Raw genomic sequence first — 6,000 nt, forward strand, 5'->3', positions numbered from 1 at the left:
AGACTTCATAAAAATCAACATATCACTGAATCCTGCTGTCTTAAAATCTGAGGCCTCTCACTGTCTGGGTGCTACCAGAAGATATGTAAGTTCTATTGTCAATCATATTTTATTTGCAGTATTCAAATTAAGAAGTTCAAAATAAAAAGTGAAATTCCCAAGAATGTGAATTTTATTAAATTTATTATAGATTATAAAATTCACATTTTATTAGAAAGATCCTGGGATCCTTCAGAACTCTCTCATGTGTGTATGACCATGGGGGGTCGGGGGGACTTCTCCATGAATAAATTGGTGAAGCTGGGATGCTAATAACATGCGAGAAAGTGTGAGGCCCTGGGCGCTTGACATAAGTGGCCAGAAATAACATAATGTGTTCAGATCTTAAGATTTCCATTGCACAAACTTTATGTCCTATCACATCTTCTTATCTCATCTTGCATTCATTATAGTGCATACCTCACTGTTTATTGCTAAAAATCTAGGGTAGCACTTTCTTCATATTCCTTAGAACAGAATGCATACCATTTATGAACAAATATATATGTATATATATTTATTTATAGAACACTTACACACTTATATATTCTGATAATATTCTTCTTTTATTATTTTTTATTCTTCTGTTATTTTGTCTCAGAAAAGACCAGTTGCCTTTCTGAAACCTGAAGTGTCCCAAATATTCTAACAATTCTATAAATTAGATATTCTATTTGATAATATTCTATCAGTTAGAAGAAATATGTAAAGAATGGTCTAACCAAATAATCACGCCTCAATTCTAAAATCTCTCCTCTTTTCTGATTTTGTTTTTCTCGATTATTTACATATCTCTCAGTCCACTGAGGAAGTACAAAGTATCATTAAAGAAAATGCTCCTATCTGCTGAAACTCAGATTCCATATTTTGTTTTAAGGCACCTTGGTTAATGCAGTTATTTAAAAAAGTTTTGTTCTTTAGAACAAACCATGAAGTCATGCTGAATAGCTTTTGATTTATTCTGGAATGTATATTCACTTGCTACATGACTTTCCCCCCAACATCTGATTCTAAGACATCCTTAAGTTGAATTCAACATCCTAATCAAAATTCACAAACTTACACCCTCATCAAGAGGAATACAAACTAAAGTTACGAAGAAAGACATAACTGGGAATAGGGTACCAAGGGGAGGGGTGGACGCAGTGCCCAGCGCGGTGAGCTCACGAACAGTTCTTCCCTGGGAGCTTGTTTGTCTGGGCCCACATTGGGCTTAGTCTTGGACACCATCTGGGCACTCAGGCACCTTTGATATTGGGGGACATTTCATGTAAATCGGTACTTAGAGATGTGTCTGGGTGTCAGGTCTCACCTTGGGTCATGTCAGGGGTGCAGGGCATCGGGCCTGGCCGATGTGGCAATCTGTTCAGGTACAGGTTGTATCAGGAAGCCTCCAGGCAGAAATTGTGCTAGAGAGTAACTTAGGATGAAAATACATCCTCGGGTGCTTGGATGGCTCAGTGGGTTGAGCCTCTGCCTTCAGCTTGAGTCATGATCTCAGGGTCCTGGGATTGAGCCCCGTGTCGGGCTCTTTGCTTGGTGGGGAGTCTACTCCCCCCCCCCCGCCTGCCTCTCTGCCTACTTGTGATCTCTCTGTCAAATAAATAAATAAAATCTTAAAAAAAAAAAAAAGAAAATACATCAACCGATGGAGACCCCATGTCCTTGCTTTAAGTGGGGACAAATCTGCCGATATCCAAAACATTCACAATTCCAGATGATCAAAGAAAAACCACAGTCCGCGATCAAGTGAAATGTCAGGGTACCGCTAAAAACTCACAGCGATTCTTCTGCTGTGGAAGGAGGGTGCTTCCTCTGGGCTACTATTTCCCTCCAAGTAACAACTGGGTGATTTGTCTTTAGAAACTGAATAGGAGCCACTCTGGGATTTTTTTGTGTGTGTCTCTAATAGTCTCATTCACCTGCAGCCAAGGTTAGAGATGCACACTGTTGCATGCGTTATGCCCGTCTCCACAAGACTGGGAGGATTCTGCATTTTGATAACTTGAGCAATGGGATACATTTACTCCTGGGCCCCATCTCATTAAGATCACCATTTTCAAAGACCTCAGTGCCCTCAGGAAAGTGACCTGCTGTTGTAGAAGGTCGTTTCTGTGTGTGACTTGCCATGACCCGTGAGCTGACAATACTGTGAGGGTCGAAGGGCAGTGGCATGCCCATAGCCTTGTTTATGTTTCCTTGCAGTCCTGTCATAGTGACAGGAAGCTGATCCTGGGAGAAGGAGGGCTTCCCAAGGCCCAGTTGTGCTGGGCTCCTCCTCCGCATGGGCTGGGTGCCCTTGCTCTGTCCTGGTGGAAGACAGAGTTCTAGACTGTGGACATCAGCTCTAACTGTCACCGGGTTGGCCTGGCAGTGGCCAAGGATGGGACAGCTTCATGGAGGGCCTTTCCATTCCCAAGATAAGCCACCTTCTGTTTTTTGTTTTTTTTTTTTAAGATTATTATTTATTTATTTATTTGACAGACAGAGATCACAAGTAGGCAGAGAGGCAGGCAGAGAGAGAAGGGGAAGCAGGCTCCCCGCCGAGCAGAGAGCCCAATGTGGGGCTTGATCCCAGGACCCTGAGATCATGACCTGAGCTGAAGGCAGAGGCTTTAACCCACTGAGCCAGCCAGGCGCCCCCGCAAAATAAGCCTTCTGCTGGGGAGGGAGAGGTGAAGGACATTAGAACAGAGAAGGGAATTAAGAGTCCCAGGAAGTGTTTTCACCATCATAATCTGGCCTGAGGCTGGCCATGGTAGAACACTGGGCTGGAGTGTTTGCCTGGGGAGGCCCAGCGCCTTGTGGCCTCTGGTTAGATCCGAGTTCAGATTCCCTTTCTTGTATCCCAGTGACTCCACTTTACCTACATTCTCCTTCACCGAAGTGTGTGCCCTGAGAGGCTGGTTTTGAGGGCTGTCAGTTAGGGTCAGAGAGGTCAGGAGGGTCAGCGGGAAGCGAGGGGCATGGCGTAGGGTGCCACATGAAGAAAACGATAAGACTGGGTTGTCTCTGAAGGCAGACTCCTCTGTGTGGCCATCTTTGTGCAGAGCTGGATTTTGAGGCCGGAGGCTAGAGGTTTCCGAGTCTGCAGGCATGTCTCCTTGGAGGTGTTCAAACAATTAAATACAAGGTGAATACTGAAGGATGTTCCTATAGAAGGTTCACAGACTGCTCTCTTTCAAGAACAGCTTAGTAAGCCATATCCGTCTTTTTAAGTGGAGTCAAGTCAGCTCTTGGCACACAGAAGTAGGCTCTGTGTTTCTAATCCCTCTAGGTGTAAGATCCGGCACGATAAGCCCTTCTTATGGGACTTTATTAAACTGCCATCTCCGAGATACTGTCCTTACATCATCTGGAACAAAGAAACAAGGCACTCACCAAATTTACTGCCAAACAAATTCTATTTATGAAGCATTATCTTCAAAATAATCATTCTATTGAGCTTTAGTTTGAGCAAATATACAATTATTTAGCAATAGCAGTGAAAACAATTGTAAGAAAGTCCAAAATTACATCAGAAGAGAGAAAAAGTGTTCCTGTTTCTGGATGAAATAGTAATGACAAAAGTAATATTCATGTTTTATGTAATGAACGTTTATAAAAAACTGTCCTAAACATTATAATCCTATTAGTTCTCCATATTGCGCAATCACTTAAAGGCAGGAAGACAAAGAGAAAGAAATCAAAATTATTTCAAAAGAAAGACCACATTCCTTTTGTGTTTCTGATTATTTCAGTGGTCTTGTTAACAGGAATGAAGATGCTGTCATTACAGCACCTACAAATAGAATAACATGGAAACATCAAGTTTCGAGAGACACCTGGAAAAAACTTAGAGTTCTAGAACTTGTTTGAGACCCAGTTTCCTCACCTCTTATGCCATTCCTTTCCTCAAGGCGAGCCACAGTGGGGCTAAATGAGATAAATAGAAACCTGGTGTGGGGGCAAGCACTCTGGGCTTCGAGAGACTTGCTAAGTGCTTGTACTTTCCCCCACCTCCTTCACTTGGGACTGTTCAGGCTGGTGGAATGTTCTGGGTCCCTGAGGTCCAGCAGCTTTTCCTTCAACACAACAGCACCCATACTCTTTACTGCCTAATTGTGGTTTAGGAGTCCTGGTACCGTACCCACGTCTCCTTTAGCATCTTCCTCTTTTCCCACAACACTGGGACTGGCACCCATTCCCACTGCCCACATTTGTGTGGCGTGTACGACTCACTGTCAGGGGTCCATCTCAAAGGGGCTGGCCCATCACCCACGCAGAGAGGGTAGAGTGGTCTGATAAAAACTGAGGTTCTTCAGGGAAACTGCAGGCAGTGGGGAACAACAGGGTCCCAGGTGAGGCTCAAGAAGGCACCACAGATGTGTGTGTCCCGCCCAGGGAGGCCCGACCTGCCGGAACTGTGTGAGGTCTCAGGTCCTTCCCTCTGGATTCATGCATTCACTTCTCGCTAAATTCCTCACATCCTTTTTTTTTTTTTTTTTAAAGATTTTATTTATTTATTTGACAGACAGAGATCACAAGTAGGCAGAGAGGCAGGCAGAGGGCTTGGGAGAAGCAGGCTCCCTACTGAGCAGAGAGCCTGATGTGGGGCTCAATCCCAGGACCCTGAGATCATGACCTGAGCTGAAGGCAGAGGCTTAACCCACAGAGCCACCCAGGCGCCCCAATTCCTCACATCCTTAATGAGTGCCTGCCATGGGCTGGACAGGACGGCTCCGTGGGGATAAGATAAACTCTGTTGTAACAACCTGTACCATTCAGAGGAAAATGCAGACTATACACGAGGAAATAAAATTCCTTCAGAGAGGATGGATGCTCTGAGGCCCTGAATAGGGAGAAGGAAGGGCGGGGATGAGCGAGCATAGACGCTAGCCTGCGGTGGTCAGGAAAGGCGCTTCCAGAAGCCAGGGCAGCGTCGGTATCTCAGTGAAGAAGGCAGCACCCACCTATCTGGGGGAAAGGTGTTCCTGGCAGAGGAAACAGTGTGGGATCTGAGACAAAACAAACAGACAAACAGACAAAAACTGACCTTGACATATTAACGGAACGTTAAGAAGCTTAGAGTTCTAAACTGTCCATGAACCTTCGTTCCAGCTGTCACTGGGCTGGCAGGCAGTGGCTGAGGGTGGATGGGGCCACCTACGAGGGACGAGGGTTGACAGCTTGGCCTTTGAGGTCCTTTCCAACCCCAAGGCCAGACTTGTGATGGGGACAGGAGGTGAAGGGCACAGAATAGAGCAGTGGGTCAAGGTCCTAAAAATGTCTCTGTTAGAGTCTTCATAATCCTGCTGGGAGCTGGCCTGGCTGAAGTGCTGGGTGTGTCCAGTGACTTTTGGAGGGGTCCGCCTGGGACACCTCTCAGAGATAAGACTGAGATTCGGTCTGAAGGATCATCCCAGGGAGCTTAGCTTGTGGACAATGAGAAGCGCTTTGCCTTAGGGTTAAATATGAGTTCAGTGTTTCTCTTACACAATCTGATGACCCCATTTCTTCTGTGCCAAACCTAACTGAAATGTATTCTTTGAAAGGCTGGTTCTGGCATGTGTGGTGGTGGAGAACCACATCAGGCTTCTGGTGGTGGAGAACACTGACTCCCAAGTGTAGGAAACCGGCTCACCTCTAAGAGCTGGTATCCCGCACCACAGTTCCCCTCCGAGGGTAAGGGGTGAACGTAGTGGCATCATTACAAGTACGTGTGATGACTAGTGAAGAAAGGGATGCTTGGCCATACAAAATGTTTCATACCCTTACCCTTTCTTAAGTCAAAACTTGATCTTGTTAAACATATTAATGTTGTAACTAGAGTAGCTCAGCTCTTGTTACAACCAAAATAAATGTTGCATTCCAAATCTGGAGAGAACTCCTGTAAAATTCCCTCTTAGCGTTCATGGTATGGGGCCTTGTCAAACAAAGCCAACCAAAATTCTTCCTTAAAATTTTTTATTTTTTATAAAC

This window comes from Mustela putorius, unplaced genomic scaffold (genome assembly GCF_011764305.1).
Source record: "Mustela putorius furo isolate JIRA1106 unplaced genomic scaffold, ASM1176430v1.1 tig00000174_pilon_pilon_pilon, whole genome shotgun sequence".
Lineage (NCBI taxonomy): Eukaryota > Metazoa > Chordata > Mammalia > Carnivora > Mustelidae > Mustela > Mustela putorius.